The sequence below is a fragment of the Felis catus genome, chromosome B2, assembly GCF_018350175.1.
Source record: "Felis catus isolate Fca126 chromosome B2, F.catus_Fca126_mat1.0, whole genome shotgun sequence".
Lineage (NCBI taxonomy): Eukaryota > Metazoa > Chordata > Mammalia > Carnivora > Felidae > Felis > Felis catus.
In genome coordinates, this window is record NC_058372.1 from 132,302,585 (window position 1) to 132,321,287 (window position 18,703).

Below are 18,703 nucleotides of genomic sequence, written 5' to 3' on the forward strand. Positions count from 1 at the left end.
AACTTACTCAGACAGTTGCTCAGGCAAATATTTGTATCACTAATTGTGTGACCATGGCTTCCTTTGAACATTACAAATTCAGATTTTTCTGTTTGTTTTACTAAAAGCCCTTACAACCGTAGAGCATAGAATAAGATTTTGCTGCTTGACTATATAAAGCAAATAATTTACCATATATATACACCATATATGGTATACCATATATGGTGTATATATATATATATGGTGTATATAAGCCCTTACACATACATATACATATACATTAAGCCCTTATACATATATATATGGTGTAAAAGCCCTTACAACCGTAGAGCATAGAATAAGATTTTGCTGCTTGACTATATAAAGCAAATAATTTACCATATATATACACCATATATGGTATACCATACCATATATGGTGTATATATATATGGTGTATATATATATATATATATATATACACACCATATATGGTATACCATATATGGTATATATACACCATATATATATGGTGTATATATATATATGGTATATATGTGTGTGTATATATATATATATATATATATATATATATGGTACACACACACACACACACATAGGACTTTCAATGGACTCCCCCAAGAAAGATAGCAAAAACTATGAGTTATTGTTTGTATTAATCAAGATCATTCCAGTTGAAAATAAGAGACATCTAACTTACAATTAGCTTAAGCAAAAAGGACAATGTATTGGCTCATGGAATTGAGAAAATCATGGGCAAATCTAGTTTTAGTAACAGCTCCAGAAGATTCACTGGTATTAAAAAATTTTACTCTCCTTTTTCTGCGTGTTCCCCTTATTCCCTGCAGCTGCAGATAAGCCAGCTGCATGTGGTAAAGGTAATGCTAACTACAATTTCAATTTCACATTACGCCAAACTGGCAACCGCAATTCAAGAAGAATCTCTCTAGGGGTGCCTGGGTGGCTCAGTCAGTTAAGCATCAGACTCTTGGTTTCAGCTCACGTCATCATCTCACGTTTCATGAGTTTGAGCCCCACATCGGGTTCTGCCCTGGCAGTGTGGAGCCTGCCTGCAATTTGTCTCTGTGCCTTCCCTGCTCTCCCTCTCTCTCTCAAAATAAATAAATAAACATAAAAAAAAGCAGAATCTTTCTCAACCTCTCTCTCTCTCAATCTCTCTCACTCTCCATAAGGTTAGAGAAAGTTCAGGAACAACTTTTGAACCCTAATAGGTCATATACCTATTTTAGTAAAGTCACTGGGCCAGAAAGAACACCTGAGAATAATTCAGCCTGAGCATGAGTTCACGCCTGTGGCCAAGGTGGTAGCCAGGTATATTGACTGTGTTTCCAAGACCACATCATACTGAGGAAAGATAAGGACCAGCTGCTTTGTTCAAAAACAATAAATAAAAAGATAACAAAGGTAATCATTTCTCCATTTAAGTCAGGGAGATCCTTTGGGTTCTGAATCATCTAGATTGACTTTAAATTCTAAGGTGTTAGTTCATCCAATTATCCTCAAATATTTGTTGTACACCTACGATGTATCAGGCACTCTGTTAGACATGGTTGAGGATACAAAGATTATTGGCTTTGGGAAGCCTGGGTGGCTCAGTCAGTTGAGCATCTGACTTGGGCTCAGGTCATGATCTCATGGTCTGTGAGTTTGAGCCTGGCATCGGGCTCTGTGCTGACAGCTCAGAGCCTGGAGCCTGCTTCAGACTCTGTGTCTCCTCCCCCTCTCTCTGCCTCTCCCCCACTCACATTCTATCTCTCTTTCTCAAAAATAAATAAACATTAAAAACGTTTTTAAAAACTCATTAGCTTTGATTTACAGGAGGGAGAAATGTAATATATGTAATTCTGAGCCAAAGTAGGATATGGTATATGTCATAAAAAGTCATAAAAGTAGGACCAAAGATAAAGATTTAGGAATCATACGTATAGAGGCAATAATGAAAGCACTGTAAACAAAGGACCTGAAATTTTGAGAGAGAGATAAAGATAAAAGAGAAATGAAGACTAAAGAGAGAAAGAAGCTAGAATAAAATTTTATATCCCTATTCAAGTTGTATTCCATAGAATGTGAGCTCCTTAAGAGTAAAACTTTAATCTTGCTTTGAGCAACACAAATACTACCAATAGAGAAAATAACAATGTTAATACTAAATAATATTTATTGAGTGTTTATCATGTCAGGCATTGTGCTAATTTTCCCACTCATTCCCTCAAAACAATCTTATGAATTAGATATTATTCTCAACATCCCCGTTTTATGGATGAGAACCCTGAGACGTAGAAATGTCCAGTAATCTGCTTAAGTAAATGGTAGACCTGAGTTCTTACCAAGTTCAGAATGTAACCTCTTAATCTACATATTATAGCGAACATTTTCAAAGACTACACCTTCTCATGTGAGTCAAGGAACTGATTCCGTATAAATTACCCAGAAACGGTGTTCTTTGAGCGTTAGTTACGCTCATGTGATCTCAGCTTCTTGCCCCATGTCAGTCCCAACAACATTCTCTGCTTAGAATCATCCAGCAGACCAAAATAATCCAGACACCCTGATGTTTGAGAGGAGAGTGAATGGGAAGACCAGAGAAAAAACACAGTTATTACATGGTGGAGGCTTTTGGCTTTGTACGAGCAAAATAAAACTCAGGGATACTGATACGGACTGAATTGTGTCACTCCAAAATTAATATGTTGAGATCCTCACTTCAGGCATCTAAGGATGTAACTTTATTTGGAAATAAAGTCTTCACAGAGATAATCAAGTGAGAACACACTTGACCAGATTGGGCTCCGATCCAGTATACCTGGTGTACTTACACCGATGGGAAATTTGGGCACATGAGCATTCAGAGAGGAAAGACTACATAAAGAGATACAAAGGAGAACACTACATAAAGATGAAAGCAGATATTGAAAGTGATGTATCTATAAGGCAAGAAATATTAAAGATTGCCAGCAAACCACCAGAAGCTAGGAGAGAGGCCTGGAACAGATTCTCCCTCACAGCCCTCGAGAGGAACTAACAACCCTGGCAGCACCTTGATCTTGAACTTCTACCCTCCAGAATTGTAAGGCAATAAATTCGTACTGTTTAAGCCACCCAGTTTGTGGTGCTTTGTTACATCAGTGCTAGGAAATTAATACGTGTATCTTCAAGAAATCATAGGATAAATCTGAGCCTCCTGCAAATGAGTAAAGCAATCCCCAATACTTTCTTTCATGGGGGTGCCATGTTAATAAAGCCAGTTCACAATGAAAATAGCTGGGTCAAACTTCCACCTGTGATTTTATACCTCATGGGGAACATTTGAGATTAATTTGACATAAATATTACATTTCCCTGTTTCCTAATTTGTTGCCATCATTTGCTAAAACAAGGTTAATATTTTTTCTGAAAAGAATGCTTTTCTTTCTGCCAGAAATCGGGCACCTGATTCATAAGAGATCATTTACATTTTTTGTTCTGGGCTTCTAGACACATCTGGATACTCATAACTGCTTGTTTACCCGTTAGTTCATAGGCCAAATTCACGTTAAAATATTCTCAAATATCAGAAAATGTTTTTTATTTTAATAAAAGTCAACAGCTCATCTACTAGCTAATTTTAAGGGGTCTGGCAGGAAGCATGGCGGAAGATCCTTATCTGAGGTTTTGTGAAGATAAAACATGGCATCAATCATAGTTGGGATCTGCATTCACAGCCACATTCCCAAAGAGTACACACAACTAAAAGTTTAAATATTTACTGTGTTCTTGAGTAAACTGAGAATGTGAGTAAAATATATCAATGTTGAACATCACAGTTCCCTTAGGGAAAACGTCATACACAAATGTGCCCCTGTAGGCTTATTTTTCCAGACTGGTGGCTTAAGGGACATCACGAGCCCACAGAATGGTCACTCCTGTGTGCCATCAGAGAGAAAAGCATGACTTTTAGCAAAATCTAACAGAGTCACTGACCCTGGTCCTGGACCTGATACGCTTTCCTTACTCCCTTTCCACCTTGCTCCTTCTTTCCTTCCTTCCTTTTCAGTATAAATATTTTGTTTTCTATTAGAGTAATGCACGGTTGGAGTTGTAAAGGACCCCGTTGTTTTGCACACAGGACTATCAAAATGAAGGAGCACCGTGAGGCAGGCAACCTGTTTCTAATTTTTTCAATTCTGAGTATGAACTTGGCAGTATAACATATTGGTTGGATGCTGATTTCAAAGTCAAATAGCCCTTGTTTGAAACTGACAAGTCCTCTTATTAGCTGTGTACAACTTTGGTAGTAGTACTTAGCCACTCTATGCTTCCTCACCTATAAATTAAGGAACACCATTGTACCTCCATCATATGGTCTGAGAACAAAACAAAACAAAACAAACAAACAAAGGTGCACCTGAAGAACAGATAGCAGAGGAATAACCACTTGGTGAATATTTAATAAATGTGAGCTAATAATCATGCTCATAAGGAAAACTAATGGTATGGCATTCTGGAAAGGTCAAAACTATGGCGATGGTAAAAAGAGTAATGGTTTCCAGGGAGTTGGGAGAGGGTGAGTGTTAGGTGAGGGTTGAATACACGAAACCCCTTTTGGAAGGTGGTAAAACTATTCTGTATGATACTGCAATGGTGGATATATGACACTATGCGTGTCAAGATCCTTAGAACATTCTAGCATAAAGAGTGAACCTTACTTTATGCAAATTAAAAAAAGAAAACGTTTTTTCCATCACATGATGGACTGTAGAATGTGATAAAACTAACTTTATTACAAATGTAAGAAATAAATCTAATCATATTGCAAATACATAAAGCAACCTTACCTGAAGGGGTTGGAGGGAAAAGATGACCTAAGTAATTTTGGATATGAATGGAATCTACAAACTAGAGGCAAAATAGACTATATATTAGCACTGTGTTCATGCGAATAAAGTTGTTTGTTATGGGGATACACTTAATTTTGTCACTGCTGTACATAAACACTGGAATTAAGTAATGGGGCGCTGGATGCTGGGAGCCAGGTCACTGAGTATTGCAGAGAAAGATTACAAAGAGCAAGGGAGGAGGCTAGAATGAGTCATATGATAATGGATTAGAGTTGGAGACATCAGTATGAATTCATGTCTAGCTTAATGTAGACACAGGTGATTACACATACAATAATTTTAGATATGTGTATATGAACAGGCTGATATCCATACATGGAACTCCTTGCTCTGTCAGTGGAAAGAGCCTAGAAGTAATGACACCTCAGTACCAACAACCACACCTACCACCTAGATCATTCTTTTCCTTTCCTTTCCTTTCCTTTCCTTTCCTTTCCTTTCCTTTTCTTTCTTTCTTTCTTTCTTTCTTTCTTTCTTTCTTTCTTTCTTTCTTTCTTTCTTTCTCTCTCTCTCTCTCTCTCTTTCTTTCTTTCTTTCTTTCTTTCTTTCTTTTTCTTGAGATAGAGAGAGAGAGAATCTTAAGCAGGCTGCACACCCAGTGCAGAATCAATCTCACTGATCATGAAATCATGACCCGAGCCAAAATCAAGAGTTGGACACTTAACCAACTGAGCCAAGTTGCCCCTAAATCTTGTTTTCTAATACCATTTTCAATAAAGAGAATCAGGGCTCCTTGGAGAAAGGGCCAGTTCTAGGACTGGAGCAATAAATATATAAGATGATCTCGGAGCATCTTACAGTGCCAGAAAGTAAGGAAACACTTTTAAAAAAAATGATGGTGTACACAAAGGACATAGTAGACAATTAAAAGGGCCCCCAATGGTCAAAACTGCAAAATTTGAGCAACACAATAAATAAAGTAGAATTGGCTTATAATCCAAAATAAAAAATAAATTTTTGATTCCATACTGATAAATAATTGAACAAATAATAAATAATGGAGAATAAACAAATCTTCCACACAGAAGAATTCTAAATAATTAGTGTACGTACTCTGCTCTCAAGGACATAAAGCATAAGTACCCACGGTGACTTCCTTCCGTACAGTGCAATATAGATAAAAGGAAAAAGAGTAACTTTACAGTGGATAAACCTCACAATCACAAGTTCAGTCAGATGGTCAAGGTAAACATCAACAGTGATAAGTCATGTGGATAGTATGTATTCTTGACATATGATGAAAATGGCACTCCACCTGTGTGGTCTTCCTCCCAAAAACCTATAACCCCAGTCTAATCATGAGAGAAAAATCAGACAAATACCAACTGAAGAACATTGTACAAGAGTGTGCAACATCAACCAGTATTTGTCTAAACTGTCAAGGTCATCTAAAACAAGGAAAGTTTGATAAACTATCATAGCCAAGAGGAGCCTAAGGACACATGGGGACTAAATGTCTATCCTGGGGGGGACCCTCACACAGAAAAAGGACATTAGATAAAAAATCAAAGAAATCAAAATAAACTATAGACTTTAGTTAAAATAACCTATCAATATTGATTCAACAATTGCAAACAAATGTAATATAAACGTATAAATATACGACATTAATAATAAGAAAAATAGGTATGGGATATATGGGGATGCTGTACTCTCTTAAATTCATTTAAGATTTCAAATTTATTTTAAAAAGGAAAAATATAAAGGCAGAACTATTATATTAAACCTAAAAATATTAACCAGTATTACTAAGTATTACTATTTTCAATTGGTAAATAATTAGCACAAGAAATAACTGACAACTACTAGGACATTATTAAACTTAAATATTTTTAACCATTGCTCTAAGTAACCCTGATCTAATTCTTATACTTTATTCAACTCATTGAATATCTTCCTAAAATTAGACCTTCCTTGAACTTGATCCAGTACGTTCAACAACTTTACCACCCACTTCAATTTGCCTACAAGGAAATCTTGTGGATATCAGTGACTATTTTATTTTATTTTATTTTATTTTATTTTATTTATTTGAGAGAGAGAGAGAGAGAGAGAGAGAGAGAGAGAGCAGGGGAGAAGGGCACAGGGGGAGAGAGAAAGAATCCCAAGCAGATTCCATGCTCAGCATGGAGCCCAGTGCAGAACTCGATCCCACAACCTTGGGATCATGACGTAAACCGAAATCAACAGTCGGAGGCTCAACTGATTGAGCCACCCAGGCACCCCGCCTGTACTTTTATATTCAATCATCAATTCCTAGCGTTTTAAATGCTCCATTATTTATAGATCAAAGGATAAGTTGCCCTTTTTTAATCAGCGAAAAACCACCCAAAAAGTTAGAGGTCAGTCACAAATTCCATTGACCTACTAGCCACACAAATCCTTTCATGATTAGTTTTCCTAACAAAAGTAGATTTTACAACATTTGTGTCTCCTGTGTTTAGTTCTTTGCTTCTGAAGTCTAATTTACATATATAGCTTTTTTAAAGTAAATCCTCTTCTAACAAACTTCACTATGCATAGTAGATTTTATGTAGCACTTTTTTCTTTTAAAAGTGTGGAGGTACTAATGCAAGCTACAATAGCAATGACTAAAAGACATATTTAAGCGAAATGACTTTTTTCTTTTTTTTTTCCTTTTTTAAAAATTCACTTATTTTGAGAGAGAGAGACAGAGATAGAGCATGAGCGAGGGAGGGGCAGAGAGAGAGAGGGAGACAGAATCCAAAGCAGGCTCCAGGCTCTGAGCTATCAGCACAGAGCCCGATGCAGGGCTTGAACTCATGAACCATGAGATCCTGACCTGAGCCAAAGTTGGATGCTTAACCAACTAAGCCATCCAGGCACCCGTAAGCAAAATGAATTTTAAAACAGTCATATAATAGTCTCCTGTATACTTCCAGAAAGCTGCCCCTTCCCTCGGTACAACATAGAAATGCACATCTCTGGGGGAGGCCTGGGTGGCTCAGTCAATTAAACATCAGACTCTTGATTTTGGCTCAGGTCATGATCTCATGTTTCTTGAGTTCAAGCCACTGTGTTGGGCTCTGTGCTGAGAGCACAGAGAATGCTTGGGATTCTCTCTCTTCCCAAGCCCTGCATTTGTGCATACACACGCTTTCTCTCTCTCTCTCTCTCTCTCTCTCTCTCTTTCAAAATAAATAAATAAATAAAAATTTAACAAAAGTATTTTAAAGAAATACACATCTCTGAATCAGTCTTTTTTGAAGACTGTGCTTTGGTGGCTTGAAGGTAAATAATGAAAAGAAATAGTAGAGACGGTTGAATCCCCACCATCACATAATGTCATGCCATAAATCTCCCAGTTAACATTCTCAGAACTTGCATATCTAGATCTGATATGAGCATGATATAAGCATAATTCAGAATTTTATGGTTCTTTACACATAGTGACAATGGCCTTTGATTCAGAGGGAACATGTGGAAATACAGATTAAAGGAGACTAAGAAATCCTACCACTTCTCAAAGTGCTCAAAACCATTAAGCTCAAAGCCAACTCATTTACTCCTGAGCTCAGTGGGCTTTTGCCCCATATCAAATGTCTCCATGTACATACCACCCTGAGCCAACTTTAACCTACATTTGAAGGATATGGACCATTATTTTATCCAGTATGTGTATTCCCTTCGCTCATCTTAGTGAAGTATGAAGTGATGTGGTAACTTGGTGATCAACTTGCTGCTCCTGACTGCAGAGTGTGGGTTCTGAAGGAAATGGAAAAAGCAAGTGCAGCCAACTTATATACCTTACAATTTGTTAATATATTTCATAACTCATAAATCTTACAAAACTTTATGCACCTGAAATTTGGAGTTTGGGGTCTATGTTGAGTGTGTGAGTGAGCATGTGTATGGGTGTGTGTGTGTGTGTGTGTGTGTTGGGCTGCATTTTTATGCATCTAAAAGTCAGTTAAAAAGTAAGAAGAAGTTACACTATAATATGATACTCAAACTCTTTCACCTATAGTACTTGTGACCATAGCCAGGTGTATTTTATCAAATCACCTGGACTTAAATAGAGATATATATTTTTTTCATTTATTTAAATTCACGTTACTTAACATACAGTGTAGTCTTGGCTTTAGGAATAGAACCCAGTGATTCATCTCTTACATGTAACACCCTACTGCTTATCCCAGCAGGTGCCCTTTTCAGTGACCATCACCCATTTCACTCATTCCCCTACCCATCTCTCCTCTAGCAACCGTGAGTTTTTTCTCTGTATTTAAGAGTCTCTTACGGTTTGCCACCCTTTCTGTTTTTATCTTATTTTTCCTTCGCTTCCCCTATGTTTATCTGTTGAATTTCTCAAATTCTACGTGAGTGAAATCATATGATATCTGTCCTTCTCTAACTTATTTCTCTTAGCATAATATCCTCTAGTTCCATCCATGTATCTGCAATGGCAAGATTTCTTTCTTTTTCATTGCTGTGCAGTATTTCATTGTGTGTGTGTGTGTGTGCGCGCGCGCATATATATACCGCATCTTCTTTATCCATTCATAAGTTGTTGGATACTTGGTTTCTTTCGATAATTTGGCTATTGTTAATAGTGCTACTATAAACATTGGGGTGCATGTGTCCCTTCGAAACAGCACACCTATACCCCTTGGATAAATACCTAGTAGTGCAATTGCTGGGTCATAGAATAGTTCTATTTTTAATTTTTTGAGGAAACTCCATACTGTTTTCCAGAGTGGCTGCACCAGCTTGCATTCCCACCAACAATGCAGAAGGGTTCCCCTTTCTCTGCATCCTCGCCAACATTTGTTGTTTCCCGAACTGTTAATTTTAGCCATTCTGACGGGTGTGAGGTAGTATCTCATAGTGATTTTGATTTGTATTTCCCTGACCAGGAATGATGTTGCGCATGTTTTCATGTGTCTGTTAGCCATCTGGATGTCTCCTTTGGAAGTGCCTATTCATGTCTTCTGCCCATTTCTTCACCAGATTATTTGTTTTTTGGGTGTTGAGTTTGATAAGTTCTTTATAGATTTTGGATACTAACCCTTTTTCCAATATGTCATTTGCAAATATCACCTCCATTCTGTTGGTTGCCTTTTGGTTTTGTTGATTGTTTCCTTCGCTGTGCAGAAGGTTTTTATCTTGATGCTGGCCCATTTGGATTTAAATGTAAAAACAAGGTTACACACATGATAGATGCTGGACACGCCTGGAACCATAAAGCAATGTGGTATAGAAAACAACATAGTTATTTAAGTCTTGCCTCACTTCCAATTCTGGAAGCTGGCTTGATTATACAACCAAACCAAAGAATCTGGATTGGCTCTGGCCTCAGGTATCTTGTTCTATTCCACAGAGACCTCGTAAATCTTACTTCATCACTGGTCATCTTCAGTCTCTGTAGGGGTAAGATTATCTTATAGTCAAACCTCAGAAATGGGTCTTCCCTGGGGCAGACTGAGCAGTCCAAGCAATTTAACACCTCCACTTTCCCAACCATACCAGACCTAATCTAAAATTAACCTGTACATACAAAGTGATCCAAATCTGGTGTCTGAATACAGAAAGACTCTGATCACATGGCATTTGAAATTAAGACCCACTGAAGTCATATTATACATGACCACTCCTTTATAATGCAGTTCTGAGATTGGGTTTCTCAGGGAGTAAGCTTGAAATGGATATTTATGGAATTTTTAAATATAATTTATTGTCAAATTGGTTAACATACAGTGTGTAAAATGTGCTCTTGGTTTTTTGGGGTAGATTCCCGTGATTCATCGCTTACATATAACACCCAGTGCTCATCCCAACAAGTGCCCTCCTCAATGCCCATCACCCATTTTCCCATTGCCCCCCACTCTCCTATCAACCCTCAATTTGTTCTTTGTATTAAAAAGTCTCTTATGGTTCCTCTCTGTAACTCTTTTTCCCTCTTCCCTTCCCCCATGTTCTTCTGTTAAGTTTCTCAAGATCTACATGAGTGAAAATGTATATCTGTCTTTCTCTGACTTATTTCACTCAGCATAATACCTTCCAAATTATGGATATTTATGGATTTAGGTCTTACCTCCATACCTCTGCAGGCATTTTTTTCACCAATCTTTTTTCCTCTGTCTCCTGATCTAATCTTCCTCTCTTCCTACCTCTGTGTTTACAGGTCACTCTCCTTTTTCTCTCTCCTTTCCCCTTTTCCCTGTATCTTTCATTTTGCTCTCTTTCTGCCCCTCTCCCCACAACAGATCTGTTGCATCCTCTCTACAACGTCTTCCTTGACTTCTTAACAATGTGTCTACCTGGTCCATTGCTGCTGCTGGAGTCTCAGCCCCAAGCTTCCCCTATTTCTCTTCTACTGTAATGCAAACTGAAGCACAACTCTTCGTATTGCTTGTGGAATTTAATAAATGCAGTCTTATATTTGCTTCTCTAAATGTCATTCTGCACTTACTTTAGTCTCTTCAGTTCTCTTTCTACGGCTATTCCCAGGGGAAAAAAATGAGGTATGCCATGTTATACCACATAACTAATATGTAAATATTTGAAAATGTTTACTTATTTTAATTCTCCTGAATATATGTGACTTTTTTTTTTGAGAGAGAGAGAGAGAGAGGGCACAAGGGAGCAAAGGGTACAGAGAGAAAGAGAGAATCCCATCTATGGGCCAAGAAAGAGAGGCACAGAGAGGGAGAGAGAGAGAGAGAGAGAGAGAGAGAGAGAGAGAGAGAGAGAGAAGCAGGGCTCACTCTCAGTAGGGCTCATGCTCACCTAGAACAGAGCAGGACACAAGGTCACCCGAAGCGGGGCTCGAGCTCATCTGACCTTTAAAACACAACACTGAGTTTTACATTTGGAGAAATTGTGTGGTCGGGTTAGAGATGAAATTTGACTCTGATCTTTTCTGAAGTGACGTTTTAGAATTGATACATAATGGAAATGAACTTTCTTCAGTGTATGCTTTTAACGCAATCTCATTAATGTGTTTTGATTATTTTCTCTAAGATAATAGTGTGCAATTATCTATACTTATTATTAAGACCATCTTAATAGAACTTTTATTAAAACTAGAAAGGCTTAGACATAATAATAAAACACATTGAAAATACTTATTTTTAGTGACAGCCTTATAAAGAACATACTTTTCTTTAGAAAGGAACACTGTACATAATTATTTTACATTCATTTCATTCTAACAAACTCAAAGTACATTTATAAATTAATATGTAAACTAACACATTCTAGTGGGTTATTTCTAAATGTAGTTTCGATTTTCTTAAATGAAGCTATAAGTTTGAAACTCTCAAGTTCGAGAAATGAGTTGAAAACGACTGAGTGAAGATGAGAAAGACACAATTCTTTTCCTAACGGCAAACATTTAAGCAATGCCAAATGAGACTCACTGTAAAGTCATTGCCCCCCCATTTTAGTCCCATTGCAGAAATATGGTAAAGACTTGCCCATTTATCTGGGAAAGCATACAATGACAAGACACATCCTCAAGCTGATGAAACTCTTCCACGTTTAGATGGTATTACTACCGACCTTATTCTTGAGCCAGCCAGCCTTCCTTTGTACGCTCACGTAGAGTGTCCTATCTTGTTGACAGCTTTGACCTGTTGGAGCTTATATTTGACCTTGTAGCCTGAACAAAAGGTTTTTTTTTTTTTCTTAAAACGGAATAGACCTTCGTCTTCTGAATTTAAGGACACGCAAGCCCATTTTCCAGGAAACAAATTATTGCAGAGAGGAAGCTGTAGGTGAGAAGGGTCCATGGTGAGACAGAAGCACTGTGGAGTCCTCGGGATGGGACAGAGATCTGGGTGAAACTAACATCATCCACTGGGTATGTATTTCCTTCCACACCAGTGCTTCAAGGGGTCATTTTAGGACAGACTGAAATGTTAGAGAAGATTATTTTCACTACGTTCTCAGGAAAAAAACTACTCAGTCCTTTCCACTTGACTCTTCTGGCATAACTTCTTTGTGCCTCCTTCTCCTGGCCTCAAAAATGGGAATAATAAGATCAAACTCATAGGGTTGTTTCAGGGATTGAGTTAGCTAATTCAGTTGAAACACTTAAACTTGTACCTGAAACACCTTACTCGTTTGGTTAATGATAGTTATTGCTATTGCTGCTACTGTTGCTGCTGTTATGGTAGTTAACAGTTTCAAATGCAGACAGGGCACCACATACATTGCTGTAGGACATAATAGAATTTCTATGTCTGAAACCTATAAGCAAGCTAGGTGCTAGAAACATGCAAGTTTGCCATGTTTTTCCTCAGAGCATTGTGACATACGTTTCATAATTAAGCACATCTTTGTCCACCTCTAATTACCCAGAAAAAAAAAAAAAAACCTTGTAAGTCTAGTTTGATTTAATATATTTTAGACAACTATGTTTGAAAATGCTTTGAAGATCAAAGAAGATAGAACCATTAGAGAAGATTAAGGAAAATTGTGTCAACTTTGGTAAATTGTTTACAGAATGGCTGACAATATCCTTCTCTGCCCCTGAGGAGTTCCCTCCAGTGAGTACTCTGGGTCTGGCTACAGGACTTGCTTTGGCCAGTAGAATAATAGCAAATGTGATTCAAGTAGCAGAGTGAAAGATGCCTATATTAGGGTTCTCCAGAAAAACAGGACTGATATTTTTTTATATTATATAAAATGTATTAATATATATAATTATATTAATATATAATGTGTGTTAATATTATATTTAAAATACTATATTTCAATGTTAGAATATTAATATAAAACAATGTATAGGTATATATTTGTAGCTTAACGTAATATTATATAATATTATTTATATACGTAAAACCCATCACTTCTGTTTCCTTCTACATATGTAGATTATATATATATATATATATATATATATATAACATGTAATCTATATGTAAGATATAATCTAGAGCAAGATTTATTGTGTGGAGTTGATTCACATGATTATGGAGGCAGAGAAGTCTCATGATGTTCAGTGAGCAAGCTGGGGTCCCAGGAGAGCTGATGGTGTTAAGTTCCAGCCCAAGAGTGGAAGACTGATGTCCTAGCTTGAAAATAGGCAGGGAGAACAAATTCTCACCTAACCTGCTTCCTGTTCTATTCAGGCATCCAACAAATTGGATGAGGCCCACCCACTTTGGGGAGGGCAATCTGCTTTACTTAGTCTACTGATCTAAATGTTAGTCTCATCCAAGAACACTCTCACAGACACACCCAGAATTATGTTTAACCAAATATCTGGAAGCCCATAGTCACACCAGGCTGGCCCATAAAACTGACATCATGGTGCTCATACAGTGGCTTCCTCTCTTGCTGCTGGACTCTTCCTCCATCATGTGAAGAAGCCCAGGTTAGCCTGCTGGAGGCTGAGAGTCCACAGGCAGGGAGACCACATGGCTAGCTGTCTCAGTTGTGGTCCAAATATTTGAATGAGTTCTACCCTAGTCCAGACAGATTATAATCTATAGTCAAAAGAACAATTCACCCACTCACAGAAGCATGAGAAATAATAGTTTAATATTTAAATCATTAAGTTTTGGAATAGTTTTCTATATAGCAAAAGTAAGCTGATTTGATAATTGAACTTGATGTGATAATTGAAAAACAGTTGATGTTACTCTTAAAACCAAGGCCATATTATATAACCCGTGCTTAATCAATTTTAGTCAAATTATATCCTATACATGTTTCTTATATAGAGAAATTTTAAAATATATAAACAATTTTGATTCTTTGTTATTAGCATCTAAGGAATTATACAAACATTTTTTAAATAACCGATTAGGGGCCCCTGGGTGGCTCAGTATTAAGCGTCTGACTTCAGCCCAGGTCCCGATCTCACAGTTCCTGAGTTCTGGCCCTACATCAGGCTCTGTGCTGACAGCTCAGAGCCTGAAACCTTCTTCAGATTGTGTTTCCCTCTCTCTCTGCCCCTTTCTTGCTCACGCTCTCTCTCTCTCTCAAAAATAAACATTAAAATAAAAATTTTAAATACAGATCAAATTTGGGGCGCCTGGGTGGCTCAGTCGGTTAAAGCGGCTGACTTCTGCTTAGGTCATGATCTCGTGGTCCGTGAGTTCGAGCCCCGCGTCGGGCTCTGTGCTGACAGCTCAGAGCCTGGAGCCTGTTTCAGATTCTGTGTCTTCCTCTCTCTGACCCTCCCCCGTTCATGCTCTGTCTCTCTCTGTCTCAAAAATAAATAAACGTTAAAAAAAAATTAAATACAGATCAAATTTTAAAAATCGTAGTTGAGTAGGAATGATTATAGTGTGAATCTCAAGACTAAGTTTTAAAAAATGGCAAAAAGCAAATTAAATATTATGTGAGTATTAAAAATATTGGAAATACCATTCCAATTCTAAAATGATCTAAACATTAATTTCAAGCACCTTCAATGTCAAATGGTAAAAATCATTGGCAAAACAATGCATGTACCATAAAATTTGCTATTTTTAAGTTGTACAATTCAATGGATTCTAGAACATTCAGAGTTGTGCAACCATCACTGCTACCAAATATCAGGATATTTTCGTCGCCAAAAAGAAACCCTGTCCCTGTCAATAGTCACTCCCCATTCTCCTTCTTCCCCAGTCCCTGCCAAACACTAATCTGCTCTCTGTCACAGTGGATTTGCACATTTTGGACATTCCACATAAACACAATTACATACCATCTGTGGCCTTTTATGTCAGGCTTCCACTATTTAGCCTAGTGTTCAAGTTCATCCATATTGTAGCATTTATCAGTACTTCACTTCTTTTTATTGGTAAATAATGTTGTATGGATATACCACAGTTGGCTTATCCATTCATTAGTTGATGAGCATTGAGGTTGTTTCCATTCTTTTGACTATTATAAATAATACTGCTATAAATATTTGAGTACAACTTTGTGTATAAATGTATGTCTCAGTTCTCTTGTATATACACCTAGAAGTGAAAGCTCTGGGTCATATGGAAACTCTATATTCAACATTTTGAGGACCCGTCAAACTATTTTACATTTTAATCAGGGATGTATGAGAGTTCTAATTTCTTCTTATCCTCAACAACTTGTTATTTTCCTTTATTAAAAATGGTATATAGCCATCCCAGTAGGTGCAAAGTAATATCTCATTTTGGTTCTGACTTGCATTCCACTGATAACTCATGGGTTGAACATCTTTCTATATGCTAAGTTTTCATCTTTATTGAAGAAATATCTGTTCAAATCCTTGCCTATATTTTAATTGGAATATTTGTCTTTTTATTGTTGAGTTGTAAGTGTTCTTTATATATTCTAGATACAAGATCCTTATCAGATATTTAATGTGCAAATATTTTATTCCATTTTGTGGGTCATTTTTTTTTCACTTTTTTGATAATATCATTTGAAACACAAATTTTTGTGTACTTCATTTTGATGAAGTACGTTTGTCTATTTCTTTCTTGTGTTGCTCATGCTTTTGGGGTCATATTTTACAAACTATTGTTTAAACCAAGGTCACAGATATTTACTCCTGTTTTCTATCTAAGACTTCTGTCATTTTAGTTGTTATGCATAGGTTTAATACATTTTGAGCTAACATTGTAGAGGTAGAGGCAGGGTCCCACTTCACTCTTTTGTATATGAATATGCAGATGTACCAATGTCATTTGCTAAAAACACTATTCTTTCCTCATTGAATTGTCACGGCTCCCTTGTCAAAAGTTAGTTGACCATAGATATTTTGGTTTATTTCTGGACTCTTGGGTTGAATATTATGTGATCTATATGTCTATCTTTATGCCAGTACCATCCTGACTTGATTACTGTAGTAAGTTTTGAAATCTGAAAGTGTGAGTCATCCAACTTTGCGTTACTTTTTCAAGTTTGTTTTGACTATTCTGGGTCCCTTGCATTTCCATGTGAATTTTAGCAATACCAAATCCTTAGTTTGTACATAATTGCAGAAAAGAGTTGGAATTTTAACAACATTAAGTCTTCCGGCCCTTGAACATGATGTCTTTCCATTTGTTTAGGTCTTCTTTAATTTCTTTCAATCATTTTGTGATTTTCAGGGTACAAGACTTGTACTTCTTTGGATAAATTTATTCCTAAGTATGTTATTCTTTCTGATGCAATTGTAAATGAAATTGTTTTCTTAATTTCATTTTAGGATTTTTCACTGCTGGTGTATGAAAAATAATATTGAATTTTATATATTGATCTTGTATCAAACAACTTTGCCGAACTCTTTTATTAACACTAACACTCTGGTGTGTGTGTGTGTGTGTGTGTGTGTGTGTATCCTTAGTGTTCTTTTATATGTCTGCAAATATAGAGACACTTTTACTTCTTCCTTTCCAATATGGATGTCTTTTATTTCTCTTTCTTGTCTAACTGCCCTGGCTCAAATCTCCAATACAAAGGTGAATAGAAATGGTGAGAGTAGGACATTCTTGTATTCTTCTTGATCTTAGAAAGAAAGCATTCAGTCTTTCATATTGACTACGATTTTAGCTGTATGTTTTTTGTAGATACCTTGAATTAGGTCCAGAAAGTTCCCTTTAATTTCTAAGGTTTCTTTTATTCTGAAATCATATAGGATTCTGTCAAATGTTTGTTTTGTTCTGTTTTTTTGTCTGTTGAGATAAATCATTGTTTTATTCTCCTAATATGGTATATTATATTGAACGATTTTCATATGTTGAAACACTGTTGCATTCTTGGTATAAATCTCACATGGACATGTGGACTCTTTGCATATATTTTAGATTTGATTTGCTAGTATTCTGTTGAAAGTGTTGTCTTCTATATTCATAAGGGGTATTAGTCTGTACTTCACTTTTCTGTGATGTCTTTGTCTGGTTTTGATATCAGGGTAATAATACTGGCCTCATAGAATGAGTCAGAAGTATTTTCTCCTCTTCTTTTTTGGGGGAGAGAGGTGGAGAGTATGTGAGAGATTGATGTTAATAATACTTTAGCATAATAACACCAGTTGTAGCTGTTTGTTTAGTGACAATTCTGAACAAATTATGTAAAATCTCTATTTTTTGTCATGTGAAAACTCCACTAAGTTAGTCTAGAGATAACCTAGTGATTAGACGAAAATTTCTCCAATATCAAAACCGATAAATATCCTAGTGTTTATTGAGATTTGTGTACACATTGAAGCACACTTCCAACACTCAGTTTACGACTCTGCCTTTGCTTCCTCTTCCTGGTTGTGCAGAGTTTTAAGGTAAGCCAGAGGTGAGACCCTGGGGCCTTCTCAGGCCCTTCTTGAGTATCCACACAGCACCACACATGTAAATGAAATTCCAGATTCCCAGGAATATGTCACAACTTTCCAAAGCCTGGATAAACACCTCACTCCTCAGGTTTTCCTTTTAAGCTTTTTACTCAGGCCATTGTTTGTGCCAATTGTTAATCATCACCTCAGGCTTGGTAATTTGAAAACATTTGCCTGGAAATGTTTTTCATAAACGCCCTCTGGGGAGAAGCTTTTAGCATCCAGAAAGCTTGAGTCAGGTCAAATAAAGGCAAGCTTTTGGACTTGGGTCTTCCAAGGAACCACCTAACAGAGCAAATAATATCAATTCTTTGGGGATGAAGCTTTGGAAAACTGCAGTTCTGTTCTGCCCCCCTTCAGTATTGGGAAAACGGGCTCTTTTTTTTTTTTTTTATTTTTTCAAGGCAAGGGCTGAGCTGGAGAGCGAAAATTGGAATTGGTGTTTTTACCAGTGTTTGGCAGTTTTTCTTAAATAAATGCTTCCTGGGTTGCTACAAGCCTTTGGCTAAATCCCAGGGATCTGAAAAAGTTGATTCCGACTATTTTGCTACTTTTTTGTTGTCGTAGCTTTTAT